Source organism: Leguminivora glycinivorella, chromosome 25 (genome assembly GCF_023078275.1).
Source record: "Leguminivora glycinivorella isolate SPB_JAAS2020 chromosome 25, LegGlyc_1.1, whole genome shotgun sequence".
NCBI lineage: Eukaryota > Metazoa > Arthropoda > Insecta > Lepidoptera > Tortricidae > Leguminivora > Leguminivora glycinivorella.
Genome location: NC_062995.1, coordinates 4,070,147 through 4,083,528, shown reverse-complemented (window position 1 = coordinate 4,083,528; position 13,382 = coordinate 4,070,147). Strand labels below are relative to the sequence as shown.

The 13,382-nt window shown below is 38.3% G+C and overlaps 1 long non-coding RNA gene across 1 annotated transcript; it reads right to left on the bottom strand.

Annotated features, from left to right (window-relative positions):
* Nucleotides 1-312: 312 nt before the first annotated feature.
* On the bottom strand, nucleotides 313-2,636 carry LOC125239428. Its single transcript, XR_007178531.1, has 2 exons — nucleotides 2,561-2,636; nucleotides 313-524 (listed from the first exon to the last, which is right to left on the bottom strand). It is a non-coding gene; the product is annotated as an uncharacterized LOC125239428 (long non-coding RNA).
* Nucleotides 2,637-13,382: the final 10,746 nt, after the last annotated feature.

Below are 13,382 nucleotides of genomic sequence, written 5' to 3'. Positions count from 1 at the left end.
TAACTCAAGGTTAGTGGGCTGTCAACTGTCAAATTCCATATAAAATGGTGGGTTAACCCTCCGTTTTTGGTAGTGCAAGTATCATTCAAATTATTTGTGTTGTCATTTGATTAAAAGAGGAAGTTCTCTTTCATTAGCGAATTTATTTCTTTGTGGTACCTAGGCCTTCAGGCTTTCTATTAATAGATCTGGCTAAAAATCACTAGCATATTATTTCAGAGGGATACTATAAAATATCAAATAAAATTAAATGCAAGAAACAAGTGAACAATCACACTTACATATAAAAGGGTTAAAATAAAACCAACAATATAAAAACAAATCGTATTCCAATACATTAAGAGATTAAATTAAGCACGTCCGCCATTTGGTGTGGTCGCCACAAGATGGCCGCCCGCCACAAGATGGCGGTCAGCAGCCGTCACCGACGCACTGACACTTGTTGTTGACGCATGTCATGGAGCGCCGGGAGGAGAACACCTGCGCCGCCGAGAATGTCGCCCACACGGCGAGGAGAACCACCACTGGAAGTAAGTATGGTTTTGTTAATATGTAATCTTAAAATTCGCCAGACTATACCTAAGTGTAGACGCGGTGTTTTCAGTCAAAGGAAATAGTAAATCCGATGTACTTAGGATATGTTTAGGAAACTTAACCATAGAGGGCGTGAAAAACAATTATATGCCGTAGTGCAAGTTGTTTGCTAGATGTCACTATTACCCCCGCAAATTGGGTAATGACTTGTTGTCGTAAAATGTATAAGTATTTTTTGATGTCCAAATATGTCGTTAGAATATTTCGATGGATTCCTGATAGGTTAGATTTTTGGGCAAATAAGTTAGCGTTGAAATCACTCATTAATGTGATTGGTTGATGAAGGACCTATTTAGACACGTGTTTCTATGAAAAGTGGTACCTATCGCTACGTGGGCGCACTTTCATACTAGCCCATACGGCGACAAAGTTGCCCATGGGCTGTAAGGAGGAGCTCATTGCCATCCTCTAGCCCTGAGTGTACCCCTGAAATGTACCTATGGGCCTTTTAGGGATAAAACTAGATGGCGCTGTGTCGCAGCCTGGAAGTGGCAAAAATAATTTTTTCCTCAAATATTTTTGCGTGTATTTATTTTTTATAAGAACAAATGACATAATCATACCTAATAATAAGGGTTTTCCCCGGACACTTTTTGACACCCCGCCCGGACGGCCCCCGGACGGCCTCCAAACTAGGACAAATCCGGGAAAACCCGGACGGATGGCAGCCCTAGTAGTGATAGTCCTATATTATCTCAACTCACCCCGTTTGTATGTAGTGATAGTCTTATATTGTCTCAATTCACCCCGTTTGTATTTATAAACTTAACTAAGCCATACAGCGATCTGTACAAACAATCCTTGCTAGAGATAGGGACAGACAACAAAGAAGCAAAATAATATTGTTATTTTTTTGACGACCCATACGAAAGCTACGTCCCTACGTTATTTAAAAAAATACTATTTAAAAACAGTCAGAGTACTCTTCACTTCATTCTTCAAATACTTAAATGAATTAGCAAGCGACAATGTGGTAAATACCTTTTGCTTCAGAACGCTACAAATCTCAAATACCTCCTGTTAAACCAATCGTTAGTAAACCAACTGCCACTCTTAGCAATTAAAGGGTTGAAAGAAAACGAAAATGTGATAAAGCACACATCGCTACCCACAGTCGACTTCTACTACACCCACGGGAGGTGGTTCTTAACCCATCACCACACGGGAACATACTTATAGGGTGAACCCTGGACCACGCACCTCTGAACCCTGGAGGGGAAACCACAGGCGTAAAGACACGTCCGAAACGTCGGAAAATATGAAAGTAACTGTTACGCGATTAAGTCCCGTTTTAATTTAATAATATAGGTGAGCAGTTCCCGACAACTTTGTACCTCAGCCACGTCAGCAAATTTTAATTGATCCTATTTTGTTACCAACATTTAGTAATGTAAGTCGACTTTCGTAAGATATATAAGTACAGGATAATTGTTGTAATTAAGAAAATAAAGATACTAGAGAACCTTAATGACGAAACGAAAACTTACTAAAATCTTTAATTCATCAAAAAAATCTTGGTAACAAAATAGAAATAATAAAAACAAATTTAACTTTTTCCTTAATTTTTGTACAAACTTTTCGAGAACTGCTGAGGTATTGACGGGGACATATAGGTACCGAGATTCCCTTTCCGTCGAGCTCAGAAACTGGCACCCAAAATTAGTTTAACTCGCTGTCAGTTTTGTGAACACAATTAAGCTTGAAATCTCAATAAAAATATTGTTGTTTAGTGTTAATTGCATGAACTATAAGCGATAATCTACATGTAGAACGTGAAAAAAGTTGATTTTTAGGCAGATTTTATGCTTAATTGTCGCCACAAAACTGACAGGGAGTTAACTTTTTGTTAACAACTGTCACTAATTTTGGGACCCAATTTTTGAAAATGCCCATAACCGCGAATCATTCAAAACTGTTATTCAATAGGTATTTACTTTTAGAATATAAAAATATAATAAATACTCACGAAGCACAGCTCGTACTTTCATTTCGCAGGAGTTTTTATTTATTACTTCATTTAATAGCGTACCGCGCTTTATAAACCTCTTTAAACAATAAATCACTATACATTTATAGCACGCGGCTTTGCTTGTCCTCATATTTAAAGTCACACACAGGCCGAACGCGATTAATTTGACATTATTTTGCCTTTTTTTTCCAACGTTTCGGCCAGGTTGCAATGGCCGTGGTCGCGGAAGACTCAACCTATCCTTGCTTGGACTTTCGATTGATCCGTGGAACATGGCGGATCGTTCTCCAAATATGTATTTTTTATTTTTGCATTGTGTTGTTTAATGTATAAGTTTGATAGGATATTATGCAGTAAATAGCCTAGGCAAATGGTGCAGTTGATGAAGAATTCGTTTGGAGATGCGAATATCCAATTCTACGGTCCCGGCCGCCATCATGCTTTGTACTGCTGCTCCAGCTATCCTCCATTGCATCGCGAAGGCCTCGTTCGCAAAAAAACTACTTATACTGTTTTATATATCTCTGTAATTTACTTGACATTGGCAAAGTGCCCTGGTAGCAGAAAGCCATTACATATTATACGAAAAAAGAAATATCCTTGCTTGCTTGCTTGTCCTTTTTTGATGCATGCTTTAATATAGCACTTTCTACAAAACTGAATGTTGATAGCGGCTTTGTTGAGCGTGCGTCCATCCTAAGATATGATCCTATGAAGCGTCGACTCAGGAGTCTCAGGACACTTTTGTACGAGTTTCAATTGTTTGACATGCACTCCTCAGGCCCTGCCCCGCTGCACGTCCAATATAAGCTGTGTATACATTTATAAGGAGGGGGGGGGGGGGGGTTGGTGAGCTATGGGCTATGATTGCCACAGAGTGGCAACCCGGCCTAACGCGAGGATCTGGCAGACCCCGCCGGCGAAGGCGGGACGACTTGGATTGCTTCCTTAATACTTAAGGACCGAAACTAAGTAGCCAAGATCGGGAAGATTGGAAAAAGGGAGTCACAGGGTCCCAAAAATAATAAATAAAAGTATTCTATCTATCTATCTATCTGCCTGCGCCATTTCCCATCATCTGGGGTCGGCTCTCCTTGTCCGTTTTCTCCATTCCGGGCGGTTTTGGGCGATATCTGGGTTTATACGTTGTTGTTTCAGGTCTTTTTGGACCATCGTTAACCAAGTTAAAATACCACAACCAAACCAAACCAAATAAAAGTATTCTATATCTTTTTACAAACAGACAGAAACCCTACAATACATTGTAAACCTACTTAGTCATATTTAATCAAGCATTTATGTTTCTGTAACGTGGCGAAACAATCGACATATATTTATGGGATCGGTAAATAACTGCTGATACGTCGGCACGCGGGACGAAATGGGTTAATCAAAGTAAGCTACAGTGAAAAACATATAGAAATATGTTTAGATATTTGTAAGTATTCTTTTCATACATTGACATGTTTGTTAAGGGTAATATGCTGGAAATGTTAAGGCCAAGGTACGTGTTTTGAAATGTTTGTATTAGTCTTGTCGTTCTTTTTTACCGAGAACGGAGTTTTCCACATTTTTCGGATTTTTGAACATAATGAAGAAGAGCTGGCGACTTCCTCGCACAACGTATCAGCATTGCGATACAGCGAGGAAATGTCGCCATGTATCCTTGGTACAATGCCTCAAGGGCCTATTTTAGACAATAGCCGCCTTTACACAGGCGCTCTATCGCGCGTGATACAGCAATCGCGTGTGAAAGAATGCGCGTGTAAAGCCGACGGGAAGGGAAAGCGCGCGCGCAATCGCGTGGTTGAGGTTGTCTTTACACGTACGTTCATTCGCGCGCGCAAGATGGCGGACATACGCTCGTGGACTAAAGAATTAGTGTTTGAATTACTTGCTCTTTACAAATCGATACTATTAATAACAATAAACAATAATAACGCGGTCTATCGCGCACGATTAGCCTTTACACGCACGCTCTTCTTCAACACGCAATCGCGCGCGATTGCGCGCACAGGCTTAACCGCGCGCTATCTTGTACGTTCTGGGAACGCGCGATAGAGCGACTGTGTAAAGGCGGCTATTAGCTAGCTTTTAACTTTAGTCTTAGTTTCTTATATAATTATATGTAAATAAAGATACTTGCCTGTGTGGTGACGGTGCCTGTGTGGTGACGGGTTAAGAATTTCACCACCCCCTTTCTTCCCGTGGGTGTCGTAGAAGGCGATTATGGGATTTAGGTTAAATTGTGGCGTAGGCGAGAGGCTGGCAACCTGTCACTGCAATGCCACAGTTTCGTTTTCTTTCAACCCCTTATTTTGCCAAGAGTGGCACTGAAGCTTTAGTAGTTTCATGTGCTCTGCCTACCCCTTTACGGGATACAGGCGTGATTGTATGTATGTTGTATGTATGTAAAGATACTTTTTAACATAATGTATAAAATTATCACACCTTATAAACCAAAGTCGCCACCTTCGCAACTCAAAAACTACTGAACAGATTTTCATGCAGTTTTCACCTCTGCTAGAATGATTCTTGAGGAAGCCTTCTGAACTACTTCCACTATTTTGAATATTCTGTGGTAAGGCTTGAATGTCGGGTTGCGCCTGACCTCACAAGACCAAGTGCACTGCTAAAGCACAAACGTTTACGATGTTATAGTTATCGTAGCTAGCTATCTCTATCGCTCTTCCCTATTGGAGCGGCAGCGTTTCAATCGGCGTCTAACGCCAACAATTGTCATTTCGACTAGGCCTAACATTTCATGTCAAAAATCAGTTTGTGGTTTTCTACTTCACTCGGCATTTCTATTTATCATTATACTTCATTAAGAAATTGTTTTTAAGTATTATATTAATGTTTAGTTACGCACTTTTTCATGCTTAATGTTAAATAAGAAATCGTAACATACCGCACGATTTTTAATTATTAATAACCATCCTTTTGCAAAGCCGTAGTTGGGTAAAAAATAAGTAATATAATCTAATACTAACGACCCGCCCGGCTTTGCATATAATATATTCATCTTTGAATCACTAAAAACGCATCAAAATCCGTTGCGTATTTTAAAGATATAAAAGCTCGGCCACACATGCGCGTTTTGAGAGCGTAGGCGGAGCGTTACCGGTGCGCCGAACGAACGCTGGCGGTAACTAACGAGCGCAGATTGCGAGTGGAATGCACGCATTCCGCTACGCTATCAAAACGCTTTATGTGTGGCGGAGGCTTAAGTTATAGGTCAGGCAAAGGCACAGGCAGCGGAAAGCGACTTTGTTTTATAATTATGTCGTGATGCTTTAACGATTTCATACTATATAGAGAGAACTACAGTATAAATACATGAGGTTCCATCATTGTTGAATAAAAAAATAAACTTTTTCGATAAAATCTTATTTATTCATTTACAAACTTCACTCTAGCAACATTTACGATAACAAACCTTATTCAAAAATATCTACACTAGAAAGGAATAAGATCATACAGTTCTATTCACGTCTCTCCTGTGGACATACCCATAGTTAACCCTAAGAACGCTTAGGACGTCAAAAGACGCGCGACTACAGTCCAATATCGACCTTAATGCATTTTGACAAGGGATAGTTGTTCAAAGCATAGTTTTAAGCGAATTTTAGTATTAATTCTCTAATATCATGTATGCTTTAGTGTCCAGAGAAGAGACAATCTTAAAAAATACGTATGACCCAGTAATACTCGGCAACGAACCGACAAAAATACTCCAAGAACTCATAATTGGAAGAATTTGGCTTGGCAACACTGGACAACTGTTTCAACGCCAACGGACGTCATATCACGTCACACCATTTAAAAACATAACAAAAACGGAATACGGAATAATAGTTATATTCGATTCTTAACCATATTTGACCGTAGTTCTCTAGAAAATGACAATATATTTATTTTTGTCAATGTTGGTAATAACAGGGCCGGCTCCACTCCGCGATTAGTACACGCCACGCTACAAGTACATGCCGGCGGCCGCGAGTTCGCCTTCGCGCGGCGCAATAAAATTCAATGTCGGCTGCTCGTGTGCGGTCTGATTGTTAATGTAGATAAGAATTTGGCATTTTATGAACATCAAAGGAGTGAGCCTCCTGTACTTGTACTATTATAATGTTCTGTGGTAATAATATCAATGTTAATATTTGATAAATAACTTGATAAGCATAATTCTATAGAGACACTGAATACCTTAGACACTCCATAGATAAGTCATACTCATTGTAATATAGTACTAACCCCGAAACCGCCGCTTTTGACCGTTTCATACATTTTAGTAATGGCCTTAACATTGTGTTTTGGACTACTATAAATGTTTAACTATACCTATGGGAAGTATGAAATTTTCAGTGGCTGCGAATCGAGAAAGAATTTTTTTTTATGCAAAATACCTACATTTTTTCAGCTACTTTTACAAATAACTTGTTTCGATTTTTAGTATTCTTTAAAATTTTATTATTTAACACAATGTGTTGCGAATGTTCTTATGTTTATGTTAAAAGCGTGACAAACCCACATTTCATTGCTGACAGCACATTGAATATTTTATTTATTTGAAATACGAGACACTAAAAATCTTTATGATTCATAAATGTAGCTGAACAAAGGTTGGTCAGTTTTAGTAGATATTAATTTTTTTATTGGACATATCTTTGCAATAGGTACTTACAAAAATATATACTAGGTGTTTTAGACGTAGGATTATAAATAAATAAATATTTAAACACACATTTACATTCACATTTTTTAAACAGATTGACAGAGCCCCACGGTAAGCACACGAAGGCTTGTGTTGTGGGTACTCAGACAACGATATACATAATATACGAATACATATACAGGGTGGAAAAATCGAATGCCACATGGATGGCAACTACCTTAAATATTGTAAATAGCACATTTTGTGTAAGGGAGACTTTCCTTTGTTTTTAAAAACAATAAATTCTGAATTTAATGATTTATGAAAAATGGCTTGCCTCAGTCGGGACTCGAACCGGTCAAATGTGACAAAAAATAACGTGCCGTATTTTATGATGCAGATTGAAAGGGTTACTGGTAAGCTTAATTTTTCTCTAAATAACAAATAAAATACAATCAGAATAACGGAAGGCCATGAAAATTTCTTCTTAATTGCGGTGCATTTCACGTGAAGGGTGACATCAAAAAGGTAATTGTTAGTTTTCATGGCCTTCCGTTATTCTCATTGTATTTGTTATTTAGAGAAAAATGAACCTTACCAATAACCCTTTCAATCTGCATCATAAAATACGGCACGTTATTTTTTGTCACATTTGACCGGTTCGAGTCCCGACTGAGGCAAGCGATTTTTCATAAATCCTTAAATGCAGAATTTATTGTTTTTAAAAACAAAGGAAAGTTTCCCTTACACAAAATGTGCTATTTTCAATATTTAAGGTAGTTGCCATCCATGTGGCATTCGATTTTTCCACCTTGTATAATACATAGGAAACACCCAAGACAGGATCTGATATATTAAAGCGAAAGTGGGTTGTCAGGATCGTAGTAAATGGAAATCCGTGATCTCTGCCTACCCCTTTGTCAAACAGGCGTGATTGTATGTATGTATATTATGTTCTTGGCCTTTAGTATACTGGTTGAGACATCATTTCAAAAGAAATACTCAGTCTCAATGCTTTGACGTTATATGACGTCGTTGGCGTATGACGTGTATAGTCGATTGACGCAGTCAAAGGGTTATTACTGTAATTATACTGTTCGATTAAAAATACAAGTTTTTCGATAATCACCAGTCTGCGTAACGTTTATGAGTGCAACCAGGTTAAATTAGCAACGATTTTGTGCAGAGCAAGGGCTAAGTAAACGTCATAATTAGGTTTGGCATTTAAAATAACATTTGCTTTAGTGGAGCTGTCAAAATCGCTGTTAGCTTAGCTTGGTTCGACTCTAGTAGCATTTCCACGAGAATGACATATATTTGCTAGTGTGTAACTTATTTTGTACGGATCTCACTCATAATGGCATAAGTGCGAGCGAGGTACGGACAGTAAATAACACACTTAGCGAATATGTCATTACAAAACTCGTGGTATAGTGAAATCATAGATTAAATATAAAAAGATCATACCATCCCATACATTAAAATGCGACCGCCTAAGAACGCACATACACTACACCACACATAGATGGCGCCACAAAAATGCCGTGTTGCCATCGATTATTTGTAGATTGGCGTTAAGTGTCACTTTCGAGCCGTAAATCTATGTCAAAAGTGACACTTAACGCCATCTACAAGTATAATCGAAAGCTACAAGACATTTTGTGGCGCCATCTATGTGTGGTGTAGTGTATGCACGTTCTTAGGCGGTCGCATTTTAATGTATGGGATGGTATGATCTTATATTTAATCTATGGTGCAATAGTTGTTAACGATTTCATTTACGTTCAAGAGATCGCTATGATAGATGGCAAATTCTTTCATAGTCACACATTCACTACCAGACGAAAATTGGCGCACTACGGAAACCGATCGTATTTTATAATCGCTTGTATAGCGAGAACCCGCTCAGCGGGTTCACCGTCATCTGAGCAAAGTTTACGACTGCCCACCAGGCGGGATCTTGGTTGAGCATTTCTTTTTTTTGCCACTTATGAAATGTGATATCTTTGGAAAAAATATGCTATTTCTACTTAGAATCACTAGCTTTTTTCAATCCTAGTAGTTAAAAAAAATTGTCCCATACGATTTTTTCTTATTTTGTTACCATTTTCCGTACATGTTGTGTGGGGTAACAAAAGAGGAAAGTAACAAAAATGTATGGAAATTCTGGGACACTTTTTGTCTTCCAGCAGGATTGAAAGTACTCGTGATTCTGAGTACAATTGACCTAAAATTCCCTAAAAAAATGGCAAAAAAAAAGAAATGCTCGGTTGCGAAAATGTTAACTGTATCCTCTTTTAAGAGATCCATGAATACTGAAGGACCCATTTAGTTTTCCCTATTTTTTCCTATTTTACATAGCGACTCTGACACCAGAAATTTCACAATTATAATAGTTTATGTTTATGTGATGTATAAATCGGTGATTTTTACAATACTTTAAAAAATCATAGTGACAGTGAAAGTCCTTGGTATGGGTCAATCCGCGGCAAGAGTAACATGAGTTACGATTTTATGGCGTGTTCCATTTATTCACGATACTAGTTCAAGTGATAATCTATCTCTAAATAAGTGTTACTTTCCCAATATATGCATAGATCCTTTCATTAGCAGCTGTAGTTGAAATAAACACGCAATGAAGTCGTGACTCACGTTACGTCTACGTGGATTCACCCGTATTAAGACTATTTGTGTACATTCAAGAAAAGATATTGCAAAGCTCATTCTAAGGTCCCTTTTTCTCAAGAAACACACAACAACAGTTTCACTGGCGGAGGCGTAGAAACAATTTTTTTTATATACAATTCCTTATACAAATTGTCTTTATACGCTTTAAATTTAAAAACAAATATTACATTATACTTTAGCAAATTAACAAATATATTCAAATGGCATGAAAAATCTACTCACAATTTTGTGGAAAGCTCAATTTTGGCTAATTCATAGTCTATGGTGCACAATTGTTATTCATTACTTAACACTTTGACCGCATATGACGTCAAAAGACGCGCGAAAGAAGACTTTTTCATTAATACTTCTTCACTGACAAAAAATGGCGAACTACGTAAAAAACCGGTCGTTATTTATAACCGCCCGGTGAAAGCAAAGAACACATTAGTTCAGACGTCCGCGGACGTAAGTCGTGGACGTGGCCTTGAGCGCACTGACGTCCAGACGTCATCTGCCGCGCTGGATGTTTTAAGAGTGTGCACACTTGACAGACGCGTCGGCGGACGTCCGCGTAATGTGTCGAGCGCTTAATTGGCGAGAACCCGCCCAGCGGGTTCTCGGGCACCTGAGCAAAGTTTCCGAGTGCCCACCAGCCGGGTTCCTGGTTGCGAAGTGTAAAAGATCAACGAATAATAATCATGCGCCAAGCTCTTAGCAAATGTACAAGGAAATAACTTTCCAAAGCTTAAAATTACTCAACCTACATTGATCGTCAAAACCGTAATTTCTTGCTAAAGGGTAAATCAACTTTTTTGTGTCATAACTTCATAAAAAACCGGAGGTTCGAATCCCGGTGCGAACCAATGAGTTTTTCGGAACTGCGAAATGTCATGTGATATTTGCCAGTCGCTTTTCGGTAAAGGAAAACATCGTGCGGAAACCTGACTAATCCCAATAAGGCCTAGTTACCCTTCGGTTATACACGGTAACATAAAAAGGACCGTGCAAACTTTACAAAATGACTTTTAAGGTCATAATGAATAACTTTTACTATGTGACCAATGCTAAAATCGCGAAAAAGATTTGGCCGTTCCATAGAAATCATGGAGTACAAATATTAGGGATTGGACCGGCATTAAAGACACCGCCACTGTCTAGAACGGCAGAGTAGAGAAAACTTTCGCATGATGATCGCCGACATTCGATAGGATATGGTACTATAAGGAGAAGAATAGAAATCATGACAGTCGAAATGTACGAAACAGCCAAATTTTTTTTTTAACCCCCGACGCAAAAACGAAGGGGTGTTATAAGTTTGACGTGTCTGTCTGTCTGTGTGTGTGTGTCTGTCTGTGGCATCGTAGCTCCCGAACGGATGGACCGATTTAGATTTAGTTTTTTTTGTCTGAAAGCTGAGTTAGTCGGGAGTGTTCTTAGCCATGTTTCATGAAAATCGGTCCACTATATCGGGGTCGGGGGTTTTTCAAAATTTTAATTTTGTGGTTAGGTTATTGCAATTTCAGCATTGGTCCCATAGGACAAGTTGTTCATTACGACCTCCAAAGTCACCATGCAAAGTTTGAACGAGCCTATTTATTTCAGTGTATAAATAAATAAATATACAAGAATTGCTCGTTTACAGACCAGATATTAGATAGATAGATGCCCCTTTGAAGAATCGACAAAGATACCACTATTTTTCTCATTATTGCAGAAAAATACAGCTATATTTACAGAAAAAGTTTAAAAAAATTACCCCAAGAGACGAAGCCATATCTTAAGTTGATTTATCCTAAAGCAAGATATGACAAAACCACATTCTCTGACATCAATGTAACATATCTACATGGAAAGCACTAGGGCAAGTGATTCGACTAAAGACGCCATGACACTGTCAAAATTGACAGTGTCAAGTGTCATAACACAATCTTATACTAGTGGACACAGATCTTCGTCATTCGTGGAATGTCGTTATATCATTATCATATCCAGCTTTTTACGATAAAAGGGTCCCTGTACTAGTGTAATGTTTATAATATAGCAGCTTTAGATACTAGTGACGTAAGTCAGTCTGTAACGAAACGCTCGTAGATATGTATCTCTATCGCTCTTGCGTATGGGCACGACAGAGCCAGACTACCTTTCGCGGCGTTTCGTTCTCGTTTCGCGTCGCAGAAATGGCTACGGCACCTGAAACCTTTCAACTAGGACGTTTTTTTCTGAAATTACATATAACAAATTCGTCCTTATTGTAGATAAAGTATAAGACCCCTTTATGATGATAGCCACATTTTCTTGTAAATAAATTAAATTGTTAAATTCATTTCAAAGTATTTTGACTACATGGAACATGCCATCTGCTGGCCCAAATAAGTAACCTTAACTCGGCATTGATATTTCAAATACGAAACGTTATTGCAATGTTCTGCCAGTAGATGGCATCACTATCACAAATCTTTATAGCATGATTTCGCAAATTAATTGTTACCTAGATGCTTCAAGGTGGTTTGTTACTTGTACGTACCAGTGGCACCCTCTATGAAGAGGTTTAAGTAATACCCTATAGGAAGGCTCTTGTGCTGCCCTCTATAGCTCGTCTTGCACATCTAACCAATCAACTTTTACAAAACGACTGTAGTAACAAATAAAAATTCAAAAAAATCAATGAAAATCACAAAATACAATAAAACTCCTTACGATTAAAATAAATAACAACTTTTCTAAGAAATGTAATAAAAATAACAATATAAGGACATTTATATGCCAATCTTCAATAAAAAAACTTTTTACACAAAAAAAGTACTATTAAAGACCGATGAGGAAGTCAACTGATATTTTGTTACAACAGATGGCGCTACTATAACCGTTTTATCGTCATATACATGTTTTCGAAGAATTTTCCGGTAATTTTATACGATGTATTCACCATAGTATAAGACCTGGGGGGTTACCATGAAGTGCTAAAGCCGTTCAGTTTAGGTTGAGAGAAAGGGACACAGCTATAGCAGTTACATAGCTCCGTCCCTCTCTCTCAACCTAAACTGAACGGCTTTAGCACGTCATGGTAACCCCTAGGGCTTCCAATACCGGGATCCCGGTATCTCGGGATCCCGGGATCCCGCCTTTTTTTGGGCACATTTCAATACCGGTATTTAATTTAGTAATACCGGGATCCCGGTATTTTTAGTAACTAACAAATTACGCCAAATTAACGTAAATCACTCATTAAAAACGTTAAATTTCTGCATCAGGATGGTCACTACACACGTAAATCTTGCTTCTTGCTCTCGTTTCTCGATTTGACACATTCTCTGTTTGGTGTTTTTGCATTATTTGTATGAAAATGATAGTTTTTACGATGATTACCTAGATAAAGAATTAAATATACGTGTTTAAAGCATTAATTGAGGAGGGTCTGCTGCGAACATTTGACACATTTGTCGCACTTGTGAATTCGCGCGTAAGTGTGACAGAGAAGCTAACACGTCAAGC